At 42.1% G+C, this 15,945-nt stretch overlaps 2 long non-coding RNA genes across 10 annotated transcripts in view; one reads left to right on the forward strand and one right to left on the reverse strand.

Annotated features, from left to right (window-relative positions):
* Window positions 1-15,945, forward strand: part of LOC142018333 (uncharacterized) — a 101,508-nt gene that overhangs the window by 37,681 nt on the left and 47,882 nt on the right. The gene's annotated exons all lie outside the window — the stretch shown is intronic.
* Window positions 1-15,945, reverse strand: part of LOC142018334 (uncharacterized) — a 158,371-nt gene that overhangs the window by 17,411 nt on the left and 125,015 nt on the right. The window lies entirely within an intron of this gene.

Here is a 15,945-nt window from a genome sequence, read left to right on the forward strand (position 1 = left end):
GCCGCTCCTTTCCTAGAATTGCAACCTGTCTTCTTAGTGAAGAAATAGCCTGCCGTGAAGGAAAGGTGCTAACAACGATGATAACAGCATGAGACTCATAGACTATGTCTACACTAGTCACTTCCTTTTAGACGGGGCATGGTAATGAGTGAGTTGGGAAAATGCTAATGAGGTGCTGCTGTAAATATGCAGCATCTCATTAGCATAATAGTGGCTACGCATGATTTCGAATCACATACCACCTGTGTAGATGTGGGCCTTTTGAAAGGACCCCCCCCAGACTTCAAAAGCCCCTTCTTCCTAAAACCAAATAGGAAGAAGGGGCTTTTGAAGTTTAGGGTGTCCTTTTGAAAGGCCCCTGTCTACACAGGTGGCCCACGATTCGAAAGTGGCACTTTTGAATCATGTGAGGCCACCATTATGCTAATGAGACACTGCATATTCACGACAGCACCTCATTAGCATCTTCCCAACTCACTCATTAGCATGCCCCTTCCAAAAGGAAGGGGCTAATATAGACATAGCCATGGTATACACAAAGAAGAAACAACTAGTCTTTCGATATGTCACCCATCCAGTAAATTGTGAGACAGGTACATAGAGATGGGACTCAGAGGCTGTGTCTGTGTGGAAGATAACATTTTTTGGTACCAGAGCTGCCTGTACTTCTGATAACGTTTTCAGCACAGAGATACCTCTTATGTGACAATCTGTTCCTCTATGTGTATGGAAAGACCTTAGGAATTGGGCTTCATAGGACGCCTCACACTGACTGACACCTCCCACCAATTCAGGCCTTAATTTAGCCAGAGTTTACAGTGGTCTGAAAAAGTGTGGAGAGTCTCTCATCATCCCTGATCCCAAAAACAGCTGCCCACCTTCCTGCCTAATTCATTTTGCCATCAATCTCAAAGTCAATCTTCTATCCCCCATCAGTTCTGCCTCCTCCAGCCTCTCTCCACCAATTCCACCTCCACATCAGTTATTTCCCCAACAACCTCACCTCTGCTGTTCCTGGAGAGCTTGAGTTCTTCACCCCCATCTGCAGAGGGTGGGGTGGGGTGAGGAAAGGGAATGGCAGTGCAACAGGATCTCCTCTCCCTGGCCTCCCCTCTCCCTGCAATATGTGGTTGGAAGGGCAGGTCAGACAGCCCATTCCTCAGAAGAGGGGAGGGAGGAGAAGGGAATGGAACTTTCCTCACCTGCTAGACTCTCTACTCCTTCCTCATTTCTGTCAGAATAGAATCAGATCCTGAGAAGGAGAAAGCGTGACATGCCTGCTGCATCAGCCTTTGCTGCTCTTCCCCAGAAGGGAGGCAAGAGGGCAGGGGAGAGCAGCTTATCAGAAGGGGTTTCCCCAACAGGCCCATCAGCAATCCCTTGGCTTTTCAAACCTTTTCCTGGGTCTGCAACACAGAAAATACATTTATTCTTCAAGCCAATCAGGCACACTCAGCTGGCCAAACAGACACTTGTGGCTAATGGTTAGTATGCTGGACACCACTGCCCTAGACACAGGATCACTTAGTTCTGCTCCCCGCAACTACCCTTTGCTATGGAACTTGCTCTCAGACATTTACCTGGACCTGACTCTTTGGGGAGAAGCATTCAGGTTCCAAATTCTTTGAGTATGTCATCTCTCTCTGGAGAAGTGGCTCCTCCCACAAACAATACAACAGTCTTTTCCCAGCTCCCCCACCTCTATGAAACCTCCCAGAGGACATCCTGTGTCCCTCCTACTTCGTGCTCCATAGTGCTTTTGCGTCCTCCCCTCCTGTTGTGCTAACAGATTCACGAAAGCCTGCCTCTCTTTCCCAACCATCCAAAGGTCTAGCAGTTCCCAAACTATGGTCTACAGGTGGCTAGTGGCCTACAGAGCACTTGCTGGTCATTTATGGAAGGCTGGTTTGGTAAAGAATAAACATCTGTAGCCTGGATAAAACAGGTGGGAAGTACCCAAAAAATAAGCTACTTTTGAATCAGGTTTGAGGTGAGTTGTGCTGCTGGCAAGGGAACACAACAGATGTGCTTTTTAAAATAAGCTCTTTCTCCACTAACATTTTGTCATGCACTGATGCAATTGCACCACAGGGCAATGACTGAATCAACACTACTATGAAACTACGTTAAAACCAGATTTCTGCTCTAAGTTTCAAGGACTGCTGTACCCTACAGGAAGTGAAGGGGCTTGAGCATATATAATAGCTTCCTCTACTGCTGTACCTGTACTAATGGAACTGCTGTTTTAGTTTCCTGCTAAAGACCTGTACTTTGAAACCAAAGGTCATTAGTTCACACACCTGATGCTTCCTCTGAGGTTAGTGCATGTATATGGAACAGATTACTACAACTGATACAGGGTGTGAAATATCAAATGACATTCTAGCGAGATGGGTCTGAGATACAATTTCACTGAAACTTAAAAGCAATGGAGATTTCAGCTGGCATTTTCTACAGGGCTTTCAAATGCATATGCAGCTCAGCTACTGTGACAATAAAATCAAGCTGAGGCATTGCCAATAGATTCAATATAAAGTTTGTGGGAGTGTTTAGATTTTTTTTAACTCCAACAGATGTATCGCCAATAATATTATCACATTAGTGAAGCACTTTTAAATTTTATTTCATTTTGACAAATAGAATTGGTACCATTAGACTCTTCCCAGTAATCACAAAGGGCAATATGAATGCATTATTCCTGATAAAAGTTAGGTATGTGTCTACAGGCTACATATAGAAGCACTAATATAGATTTTTTAAATGGCATTTGAGATATTGATTTGAGCTGTTCAGATGACAGAAGAAGTTTCCATTAGGCTTTATTAAAACTCAACTCAGCATATTCCTGAGTCATACTTATGCTTGCCCTTTTAAGAACAAACATGTTAGAAATGAAGTGAGACAGTTCCATAGAGCAGCCTGCTTGTCCACTGGCAGCAGCTCAGGACTTTTAGTTGATGGCCTCGTGTTACTTATCCTATTTTAAGGTATGACTGAATAAGGATGGCTTTTGTAAATCACAAAGCTTAGGTATAGCTGTTTGGCTTTGTAAACCATAGCCTAAAATGGGATTTTCCAAAGGTAACCCTCATGCGAAATTAACTTTAACCAACAGGTTTAAAAGTGTTCACTGCTTCATCAACCTGTATCTGTATCAGTTATGAGCAAGATCTTGCAAATTTTATTCACGCAAGCGATCCTTATTCAAACCTGTAATTCCAATGACTTCATTGGGACTACTAACTGAAAGGAGGGTGTGATGGATGGCACCCCTATATTCCCACTCTATACACTATTGTAATAAACTTTGTTCAAAAAGACATCATTACTTGTCGAGTATATTGTGTTGAAATATATGTAACATTATAAAAAGTTATGAACATAATCTGAAATCATGACTGAAGTGTATTTACTAGATAAGTCTGGAAAGTGGATAAACCTGTTTCTTAAAGACAAATGACATGTTGATGCCTCTACCAGGTGTCAAAATGATGGGTTATCCCTATAAAGTGGCTATTGTTTGGCATAGAAGCCAGGGAGGGCAGGAGATGATTATCTAAATTTTAGCAAGCAGAGGTGGGGGAAAAAAACTGTATAACACCTCTTCCTCCTCCAGATTGTGTTTGTGTCTCCCTACTCTCATCTGGAAAGAACTTTATCTAGAGGTTACTCAAGAAAATGCATTTCAAAGGGAGACTGAACTATAAAAAAAATACGAGTTGATAGCAGGTAGCCAGGAAGGGAAAGGACTGGTCCTAGAGAGCACAAAGGTTGCAGTGGAGAAAGGAAGGGGCAGAAGGCAAAAGTTCTACAGTAGTTGCTTTATAGTAAGTGCCTCCCAACCTTTCTGCATAAATAGTAACAGAGAGAAAGCCGTGCTAGTCTACATACTATCAAAACAAAAAGGCATTCTAGTAGCACTTCAAAGACTAATAAAATAATTTATTAGGTGATGAGCTTTTGTGGAACAGATCCACTTCTTCAGATCATAGCCATACCAGAACAGACTCAATATTTAAGGCACAGAGAACCAAAAATCATAATTAAGGTGGACAAATCAGAAAAAAAATTATCAAGGTGAGCAAATCAGAGAGTAGAGGGACAGAAGGGGGGGTGTCAAGAATTAGATTAAGCCAAGTATGCAAACGAGCCCCTATAATGACCCAGAAAATTCCCATCCCAGTTCAAACCATGTGTTAATGTGTCAAATTTAAATATAAAAGAACCTCTACATCCATTGTAGCAAGGATGGTGTTGTCAGGAACTCTTCCAGATGTTTTGTAATTTCCTCAGGAAGTCAGTTGTATCTCGGAGATAGCTGGGAGTGTTAGTGTCATAGGGTTTGAGGAGGGAGTCCACATAACTGGATAGTCCAGTGGTAAGAGTGCCAGTACCCAAAATGATAGGGTGTCCAGGGTTCCCAGGTTTGTGGATTTTGGGAAGTAAATAGAATAATCCAGGCTGGGGTTCAGATGGTGTGTTTGAGTGAATAAGGTCTTGAGTAGCAGCAGGGAGTTCCTTAAGTAGTTGTTGTAATTTCTTTTGGAATTCCAAAGTGGGATCAGAGGAGAGAGGTCTATAAAATGTGGTGCTGGAGAGTTGTCTGGCTGCCTCTGATTCATAGTCTGACTTACTGATGATGGTAACAGCACCCACTTTGTCAGCTGGTTTGATTATAATGTCTGGGTTGAACCCCAGATGCCCTTAAATATTGAGTCTGTTCTGGTATGGCTATGGTCTGAAGAAGTGGGTCTGTCCCACGAAAGCTCATTACCTAATAAATTACTTTCAAAACAAAAAGCAGTCAAGTAGCACTTTAACGACTAGCAAAATAGTTTATTAGGTGAGTTTTTGTGGGACAGACCCACTTCTTCAGACCATAGCCAGACCAGAACAGACTCAATATTTAAGGCACAGAGAACCAAAAACAGTAAGCAAGGAGGACAAATCAGAAAAAGATAATCAAGGTGGGCAAATCAGAGAGTGGAGGGGTGGGGGGGAAGGTCAAGAATTAGATTGAGCCAAGTATGCAGACGAGCCCCTATAGTGACTCAGAAAGTTCCCAAAGGAAGAGCAAAGGGATCTGCTCATGGATGGAAGATTGGATTCTTCCATCTTCAGGGAGAGGAGGGGTCTCCTAAGGGGGGCAGAGGACAAGCCAAGCATTCTAGTGTTGCTCACTATGGTTTGGAGGGAACTTTCTCTTCATCCCTACGGATTTGCTCTTGGTATGTACAATTTGCTGTGTAGCTTGGAACCTGACCTGCAGCCCTTACTCACATATGTGAAGTCTGGAAAACCAGGACCCTACTTTCACCATTGCAAATTTTCAAGGTTCATATTTAAATGAAGCCAAGAGATGACTGCTATTAAGGTACATTGGGATAAAATGACACATAAAAAACAGGGTTAAAAGAGAAACCCATAATGGATGTGTTGGTATAAAAAGTAACAGTTTGCTAGTACACAAATTCCAGGACCATGTGCCTTTGGAATTAACTCAGCTGTATTTATAAAATTTGTCCTTGGGTTGTAACTCAGTGCCAGAAGCTTAGTTTTCAAAGAGGTTGGAAAGCAGCAAAGGAAAGACCTCCTGTTAATATGCCTCTTCTCTGACTCTAGCATGTTACAGAGAGGGGTTTTTTTAACAACTGTGTTGGAACTTGACCTGGAATTCTTCCCATTAAAGTCAACAGGAATTGTGGGTGCACTAGCAAAGTCGGGACCTTAATTTTCATTCTTGCTTTTAAAGTAAAAAAAACAAAAAGTGAAATACAGTGCTATAAGTATGTAGTAAAATATATGGTCAAAATATTTAAAACAAGGCTATTTGTTCTACCTGCAGATAATCTAGACGAAGTTTTAACTTTGTGGGTTTCATGCTCCTACTGAATCAGAGTTTCGCTATTGTCTTCAAAGAGATGCAGTAATATATGGCTCTGTGGGTGCGTCCACACTAGCCGGCTACTTCGAAGTAGCCAGCACAACATCGAAATAGCACACGTCACGCCTACATGCGCCATGTGCTATTTCGATGTTGAAATCGGCGTTAGGCGGTGAGACGTCAAAATCGCTAGTGCCCTACTTCGACGTTCAACGTTGAAGTAGGGCATGTGTAGACGATCCGCGTCCCGCTGCTTCAAAATAGCGGGGTCCTCCAGGGCGGCCATCAGCTGAGGGGTTGAGAGACGCTCTGTCCAGCCCCTGCGGGGCTCTATGATCACCGCGTGCAGCAGCCCTTAGCCCAGGGCTTCTGGCTGCTGCTGCTGCAGCTGAGGGTCTATGCTGCATGCACAGGGCCTGCAACCGGTTGTCGGCTCTGTGGATCTCGTGCTGTGCAGGCCAAGTTTGTCTGGGAGGGGCCCTTTAAGGGAGTGGATTGGGGCTTTGCTGGCCCCTTATTTCAAAGGGGAGCGCTTGTGTGTGTGGACGCGCCGCATTTCCTTCCGGGTGGCTCCTTTCGACGTTTTCCGTTGCTACTTCAACATTGAACGTCGATGGCACCAGTCCTGGAGGACGTGTAGACGATACGTGTCAAAGTAGCCTATTTCAAGGTTCTTACTTCGAAATAGGCTACTTTGACATAGCATGCTAGTGTAGATATAGCCTATGTGACTGTAGGCAAGAATCTGGGTGATACCTGTTATAAGTCCATATTGTTGCTGTTTTCAAAGTCCTAGTGTTTTTTTGTGGCATGGGTGATTACTGGTAGCTACTGGATCTCAAGTAAGATATAAGTCCCTGACCTGTCCCTGTGATTGCTAGCATGCCTTCTCTAGGGCGAAAGTTATTATGAAGGAAGATTTTCAAACCATAAGATATTTTGGTAATAGCTTACATAGTACAAAAATTTCTTTGTTAAGGTTCCCCTTCAAATCATGTTAAAACAATCACCTCATATTTAGTTTTATTTAAATAACCTTTTATAAAAAAACTTATAAGCCATCATTTTAGATGAACATTAAAAATAGTCCCTTGCACTGTCTGCAAATTAAGCACTGTAGCCAGTGCTGTAACAAGGGTGTGGCGAGTGAGGCACTTGCCTCAGGTGCCGAAGTGAGGGGGTGCAGAAAAACAATACAGAAAATTAATTATTTTAACACAGCTACTAAGCTATCTTCACTTGAGCCTCACATGTCAGCATGCCTGCCCATACCGAGGACAGTCAACCGCTCCTTAGGAGCAATGTTTCCTGGGGGGGTGCATCTTTTTCAAATTGGTATAGTAAAATAATATGCTTTGCAACAAAGATTTTGTCCAGTTTCTTAATAGATGTTTCCTTTATGAGGTCCATGGTAAAGTTTATGTGGCAATCCCTTCAACGTGTTTCCAGTTTTCAGGATAACTATTTTAACTGGGAGTCTGAGCCATTAAAGGTTACTGTATTTAAGAATTGAAGCGGGAGAAAGTTGTCCTTACCGGATGTGTATTGTGTTTGATTGTAGGCAGATGTTCTTTTGTTAAAGTGGACGCTGCTAATTTTCAAAAAGCAGCAGTAGCTTTAAGTTTTAAATACAACAGCAATTTGAATGCCTCAGAGATGCAGAGTTGTAAACATCCAGTATAGCGCTGTTGCCATATATTTCTTGTCTGACTAGTTTGGACCTTCTACAGTTAGTTCATGAATATAATCTGGCCAAATCTTATCCAGATTTGGAAATCACCCTGTGAATATTTATCTGCTTGCCAGTGACTGTGACTTCTTGTAAAAGAAGTTTTAGTAAACTAAAATTAATTAAGAACTACTTTTGAGGATACCAGGGTCAGGAGATATTATCAAATATGTCCATCTTATCAATGAGGTAGTAAATAATATTAATTTCAATCCAATTATTGATGAGTTTGCCTCATTGAAAGTGCTCAAATTACAATTATAAACAAAAACCTAATAGTACCTGACATGGTGATATTTTATAATTATATATATATATGTGTATGTATTTATTGATTGTTTATGCAAATCTCATAATTATAATAAATATTATTATTATTTATGTATTCCCCCCCTTTTTTTTTTTTTTTTTTTTTACAAAATAACTACTTTGAATATACAAACATGAGGGTGCACAATTTTATATTCTTGCCTCAGGCGCAAAATTAGCTAGTTACAGCACTGATTGTAGCATTGTGCTGTTTCATGAAACTCCAAAAGTAAAACTGATCAAAAACACCCACAAAAATGAGAGAAAAGGTAAATGAGGCAGTACGTTTTGTTGAACCAATCTGTTGAAGGAAAGGACAAGCTTTTGAGCTTCACAGATCTTTGATGTGAAAAGAACTCCATGCAAGAAAGCTTGTCCCCTCCACCACTAGAAGTTGGTCCAGTAAAAGACGTCCTCTACCTCATCTTAGATGAGGATGAATTTGGCTACACCACCAAATACAAAATACTAAGATGACTGGTCTCTTCTTGTTATCCAAACTGACAGTGAGATAAAGAAAACAGACAGCTTGTGTTTTCAAACATTCTGCGTACTCACAACTCTCATTTAAATAACTAATCGATCTCAGAGCTCAACAGCTTTAAAAAAACTAAGGTCTTTATGTTTTCTGTCTTTCTAATCTCTCTTAAACTAATCAGCACACAGGACAGTTTAATGTACTAAATTAGAGGGAAGATTCTTCTCCATATCTTAGAAGCCAAACAAGTAACTCTAAAATCAAGCATCTGTTTTCAAACAGGCTCGTCATAATCTGGCAGGAAACATTTTACACATACTTGAACGAGTTGCTTTCAGAATCATCTTCTCTTGCATGCAATTAACATTTCCTTTCATTCTTCCTCTCATGCAACAGCAGTTTAAGACAATGCTATGTATTTATCATGGAAAGCCACTTATTCCCTACATTGCCATGCCTCTTTGCTACACCGTTAAAAGATTCAGCCTGAAAACAGAGGTGTGTAGGTAACTAACTACTCCTCTGGGCTCAGTCACATATAACAGTTTACACAGGCCCATGAACTTCTGTATTTGTAACAGAATTCTCCACAACCTTGTAGTCATGTGTAACTGAGCTGCTGACTGTTGAGTGACTAGTTGTCTTTATTTAGAAAATTCATACATCGCAGCTAGACAATAACTTGGGTAATGGAAAACCTGAAATCTTTGGAAAATAAGAGAATAGGGCAAGACAGGATTTTACGTATATTGCTAAATCTCTCCATCAGACCAAAGTCTGAAATAATAGTAGGTTCTGATCTCCAGGCATGTGCATTACTTCCATTCTCAATCACTTGCATACATTTGGGGAATTATTATTATCATTTGTTGCTTTAATGTCTGTGTCCTGACCAACACTGAAGAAACTCATCCTAGGCTGTATTTGTACTAGCCAACTACAGCCTAGTATCAAATATTGCATTCCTGAGCAAGCTCAGAAAAGGCCACTTCAATCTCATCTATTTGAAGTGAATATCCTAAACCTGTAACAGATTGCAAGGACATGGGACAGAAACCATTATAAATGTCACGTAAGGATGATCTCCTGTAGTCATTGCAAAGGGAAGGTATCCATTCTCAACCTCCTCAACACCTCTGCAGAGCATTTGCAAGTGGTGACCATAAAATACTGCAGTCTAGCCTGATAAAGATCACAGAATTTTAGGGTAATGGACAAGTAATGATGGGAAGCTATACTTCCACTACTAGATCCCTAAACTCTGAAGTCCAACAAGGATTAATTCTCTCTCTGGTCCTAGTCAACATCTACATGCAGTCACTAAGTGAACTGGTAAGAGGACGTAGAAACAACTGCTAGCAATATACTGGAGACACAACAGTACCGTATCACTACCATATCACTACTACACATGGCAGCGTTTGGATGAGATTTCTGTATGGATGAAGAACAGCTAGTTGAAAATTAACCTGAGCAAGACAGAGGTGATTATGGTGAAGAAAGGAAAGAGTTTTTGATGAGTTTGCAGCCATGGTACAGTCTCTGGCTGAAGCCACATGCTCACAATTGGCCAATTCAGTGTGTATCTTCAATCCATATGTTAGGGGTGTCCCGTGTCATATGTGAATGCTAAACTCTCACACAGCATCTGTCACCAATACTAGCAACTCCTAGACCTGTTTTACACTCTAGAACTGCTGTGAGGAGAATAACACTTGTTAACAGCTTTAGTTGGCTAGGAGATTCTACCCCATTCTGGAGAACGACAACCTCCCCCCAGTTATTTTTGCCTTTGTCACCTCTCAGCTGCAGGCATCTTCAAGTAGGACCCTGCAGACCTCAGTCTGGTATCCTAGGAGCTAGCAAATTTCAAATGTATGTGTATCGCCTTCACTGGTCTCACTTCATTTTACAATTGTAGGAGAGGAAGGGACCTCTATAGGCTATCTAGCCCAGCTCCTTGCATTGGCACAGGAGTATTATCTAAACCATTCCTATATGTTTTTTTAAAAACCTCCAGTAATAGAGATTCTATGCCCTCCACCTAAGCTGCACTTTCTTTAATGCTTCTTCAATTTTTGTTGCATTTGCTCTCTTAGGCTGGGTCTACACTTGCCCCCAGCTTTGAAGGGGGCATGTTAATCACGGTGATGGGAGAATACTAATGAAGTGCTGTGGTGAATATGCAGCACTTCATTAGGCTAATTCTCCCCCATGGCAACCTCGAAGTGCCGGCATGCGTGTAGCTGCAGGCAGTTCAAAGTGCTCACACTACTTCGAAGTGCCTTTACTCCTCAAAATTTTGGTTTTACTAATTCTGGAGGAAATTTCCTTATCAAGGGAACTATCACTTGAGATGGTGTTGCCAAAATACTTGAACTGTTCCACATTTTTTGGCTGTGTGCCTTGGAGAGAGATGGCTGGCACTGGGTTTTTGGAATGAGGTGCTGGTTGGAACAAGACCTCTGTCTTCCCAAGACTGAGGACGAGGTCAAAGAGCTGAGATGCTTCAGAAAAATCTAGCAATGATGATATGAAGATCTTCATATCTAGGAGCCTTCAAGGTGCAGTCATCTATGAAAAATGCCTTGACAGCTAAGACCAGTATTTTGTTCTTAGCACTGAGTTTTGCAGATCAAAGAGGGAGCCCAACAAGTCGGTAGCAGATGTATATCTGCTGAATTAAGTGTCCTGTCAGGGTTGAGGATACAGGCAAGAACAAGCTGAACAGCACTGGAGCAAGTATGCAGCATTCCTTCACTCCCTTTGAGATTCAAATGCAAGAGAAAAGTCATCTCTGATGAGCACTTGCACTGTCATGTATATGGATGATGGATGATGTATATGATTCTTCTTGGGTGGCCCAGTTTATGCAGAATAACCCATAGCCCACTCTGTTGACCCGATCAAAAGCTTTGGTCAAATCAATTAAAATTGCATAGGGGTCCATGTTCTGCTATATGCATTTTTCCTTTTTCTGGACCTGACTTATTAAAAGGATCGTGTTCAGAGTACTAGGACCTGGTCTGAAAATACACTATCCTTCTGGCAGATTCTCCTAAGATATGTTGCAATGAGTCTGTTCAGTATGGGCCAAGATAATATTTTCTTTCTGTACTGAGGAGAGAAATGACTCTGTAGTTTCTGTGATCAGCTTTACTGGCTTTGTTTCTGAACAGTAATACAATGATAGCATCTTTGAAGTCTTGTGGCATTTCTTCTTCCTCCCAAATGCTACTCAAGATATCATGAAACAGCTCAACAGCTTTGGGACCTGCAATCTTATACAATTCTGCTGGGATACCATCCTTTTCAGATGCTTTGCCAGTTCAATTGTTTGATGGTTTTCATAGTTTCCTCAACTTACAGAGGGAGGTCAAGGTCCTCTTTGATGGGTTTCTCAGGTAAATGATCAAGGACATGCCAATCAACTGTGGATGGTCTATTCAGTAGACTATGGAAGTGTTCAGCTCATCACTGTATGACTCCCTCTCAATCTTTGAGGAGGATTGCACCATCTGTTAACTTCAGGGGAGCTGTGCCAGATTCAGATAGTCTGTAGACTGCTTTGAGAAAGTCAAAGAACATCTTTGCTGTTTGTATTTGTGTAATGTCAAATTTCTGCAGCTTTCCTCTCCCACCACTCATCCTGCATTGTCCTCAGTTCACATTGGACCTTGCTCTCTTGATATTTAAACCTTTCTTTGTGATGGAAGTGAGTTAATTCTGCCATTCACCAAAGGCTTTCTGCTTGTCACTTAAGAGTTTGGAAATCTTTTTGCTGTTCTCATTGAACTAATCCTGGTGTAGTCTTTTCTTGGGCCTCAGCATTGATTTAGCTGTACCAATAATCATATGTTTGAACTGATTCAATTTTTCTATTGGGTTGCCAATGACTGGTGGGCATGAAAACAAGCTTGTCATCAAATGACTGCTGAAACTGCACCTGTGAGTGCTGTGCTTGGACTTTGCTATGTTGAAATCTGTTGTATTGTGTTTGGGGCACTTACACCATGGAGATACATGAAGGTTTAGTACTGCTCTTACTGTGGTCTGTCTAGCAGTCGGCATCACACATGGCTCTGGTAATTCTGACACTGCAGATGTCGCATTGGCAGGTGACAATGCAGTAAATCATATGCCATTGTTTGGACCATAGATGCATCCATGTCATTTTACATTTTGCCTAAAGATGGTGTTAGTGATGAGCAGACATTAGTCTGCATATTTACCTAAAGAATCCATTGTTGTTCATCTTTTCCACTCCACGACATCCAATCATAGTCTCTAGCCCATGCTATGTGTACTAACTCTAGCATTCAAGTCTCCCAGCAGTATGACCTTGTCTTATGCAGGAGTTGATCAACAATGGAGTGCATATCTGGCAAACGCATATGCAATTGTGCACTGAGAGTTTACCCTGATTTTGTCCCATATATTCTTCTGCCATAGGCAGAAGGTGACAGTGTTTAAACTGTGAAGTCCCCAAGATCACTAACCTAGGGTACCTTCTTTTAGGCCTTTTGCCAGTCAGATAGGTTTGTCTACTCAAAGAGCTGTATACGTGTGATTATTTTCGTTACTGAGTCTGTTTCCAGGGTACAATTCATTATGCTTAAGAGAGAGAGCGGTTTACTCATGAAATATTTCCTTACTATGTCCCTGAAAGATTTTTTTCTCATTCCCTGGACAGTAATGCTGCTGCTTTCATAATCAAACTATGGAAATTAATACTGCGAGCATTGATGTGCACATTTGTAAAGTCTGAAGATGTTGCTGTGGCAACATACTGACATGGCTATTGCTCACAGAACTTAGTTCCTAAGAACAGATATTTACTGTGTTTTCATTTTAAAAGCTTCGTGGTGGCCTGTATGGTCTAAGAGGATTTGATGGGCTCCAGAAACACTAAAAGGGTCCAATCTACTATCCACTAAAGTCAATGGCAATATTCTTTTTTACTTCAATAGGATCAGGCCCATGATTTTATGGGAGACGATCAGGCTTGTCTTTGAATGTATCAGTGAGAAGTCCCAAAGGCCACCTGTGCAAGCAACAGTTTACTCCTTGGCAAGGAGTAGCAGGTCTGACATAACAGTGCATGTTTAATGTACGGTGTATGTATTCACACAGGATCCTTACCAAGGATCCTGTGTGAATACTAGATTTGTATTCTGGATTTGCTCACTATGCATCAAACATGATCCATACATGCACATGAGAATATACTGGCCTTGCCCAGTTATTCTGTTAGATGTTTTAGTAGAGAGAGAGTGAGCACAGAAATGGAAGAACACATAGTCAACGTTCTTGCACTGAATCTTACATCTGAAGGATAGGAGGTGAAAAACATCATGTCCAAGATCTTATCAACAAATGGGTCATGCTGTCCCTTCTGTAAGAGTTACGCAAATAGAGGACTAGATCTCCAGGCCTGAACCGGCAACATTTAAGTCAATAGGAGCTTTGCAACTGGTTCCAAAGGGTACAGACTCAGACCCTCCATGTGGTTTTGTATGTATTCTACCCACACATAATTCCTTTAGTGGAAATGGAGGGAGGAAACAGGGCTTGTTCTTTCCTCTGCTCTTAGAAATAATGGGGGCATCTGTCCCTGTCAAAAGTCAGCAGGTCCCCAAGATGAGCAGAGGTGCTCTGCTTCCACACAGGCTCCCTGCTCCCTGTCACCTTCATCTAGACTCTTCAGAGACATGCAGACAACACTCTATGCTTGATGCCTCTGGAAGTCTTGGACCAGACGTTTAAGGGAGAAAAGTTAATGATGATTCTGGCAGCATTGATTTGTCCATGTCTTTTTAAGAATTTTCCTAAGCCTGTGTGAGCACACATGTATACAGATGCACATGGATCTGTCTCCTTCTCGTTAGCACTTTACTTCTTTTCTGCATGATACCTCTTGTCACCTATCTAATTTCAGAGGGGAGGACACTGCTGAGGAAGAGTGCTGTGAACTGTCCTTAAAGTTCATCTGTAATCTCCAAGTGAACTGCTTACATGGGGTGCACTAGTATGGCTCACATGAGCCGCGTCTACACGTGCACGCTACTTCGAAGTAGCGGTGCCAACTTCGAAATAGCACCCGTCACAGCTACATGTGTTGGGCGCTATTTCGACGTTGAAATCGACGTTAGGCGGCAAGACGTTGAAGTCGCTAACCCCATGAGGGGGTGGCAATAGCGCCCTACTTCGAAGTTGAACGTCGAAGTAGGGCACATGTAGACGATCCGCGTCCCGCAACATCGAAATAGTGGGGTCCGCCATGGCGGCCATCAGCTGAGGGGTTGAGAGACGCTCTCTCTCCAGCCCCTGCGGGGCTCTATGGTCACCGTGTGCAGCAGCCCTTAGCCCAGGGCTTCTGGCTGCTGCTGCTGCAGCTGGGGATCCATGCTGCATGCACAGGGTCTGCAACCAGTTGTCGGCTCTGTGGATCTTGTGGTGTTTAGTGCAACTGTGTCTGGGAGGGGCCCTTTAAGGGAGCGGCTTGTTGTTGAGTCCGCCCTGTGATCCTGTCTGCAGCTGTTCCTGGCACCCTTATTTCGATGTGTGCTACTTTGGCGTGTAGACATTCCCTCGCAGCGCCTATTTCGATGTGGTGCTGCCCAACGTCGAAGTTGAACGTCGACGTTGCCAGCCCTGGAGGACGTGTAGACATTATTCATCAAAATAGACCATTTCGATGTCGCTACATCGAAATAAGCTATTTCGATGTAGCGTGCACATGTAGACATAGCCATGAATATATGTTTTTCTCCTTACACTTGTTTGATAAGTATATGATCACATTGATATATGATCTAATTTCTGGCTACTGTAGATCTCTCTCTCTCATAATTTACTTGGTACAGGATATAATCATTGTGTTATGTGTAATTTTTGACCTTGCTTTTCCTGGTTTGATTGCTTTTCATGGGCACTTGAGGCTAAGCTGATCCATCTGCCTACTTTTATCTATCTCCTTGCTCTTATTTCACAGAATAGTAAGTATGTTATCCCAGAGATAGCGGGCTGATCAACAGCAATCTGTTAATTGCTTTCTTCTTTACTAAAAACCTTGCTCATATTTACAGGATGGGCCTGATTCTCCACTCTGTCTGCACTTACAGGAAGACGGACACCCAGGCAGGCAATGTTCCTGGGTTTGATTTAGCAAGGCTAGAGGCACTATGTTGAACTGTCTTGGTGCTGCCGTCGACCCCAGTACTCCTGGCAGTCGTGAGGAGTAAGGAAAGTCAACATGAGAGTTTCTCTCAATGACATGATGTGTGGATGGTGGAAAAAATAGATTTTAGACAGGTCAGCTCCAGCTACACAGTTCTTACAGCTGGATTTGCATCTTTAAAATCAATTTTTCCTTCTACTGTCAACCTGCCCTTAGACCAGAGTGATTTCACTGATTGAAGTAAAGCTGTGGAGAATCAGCTCCATGTTTCCAGATAACTTTCATACTCTTTCTTATGGCTAGACATCACTTGGGCAACCTAAGGAAGAGCTAGTGAAAGAGCAATCAGGTACTTAGGAATGTGG

This window comes from Carettochelys insculpta, chromosome 10, assembly GCF_033958435.1.
Source record: "Carettochelys insculpta isolate YL-2023 chromosome 10, ASM3395843v1, whole genome shotgun sequence".
Classification (NCBI taxonomy): Eukaryota; Metazoa; Chordata; order Testudines; family Carettochelyidae; genus Carettochelys; species Carettochelys insculpta.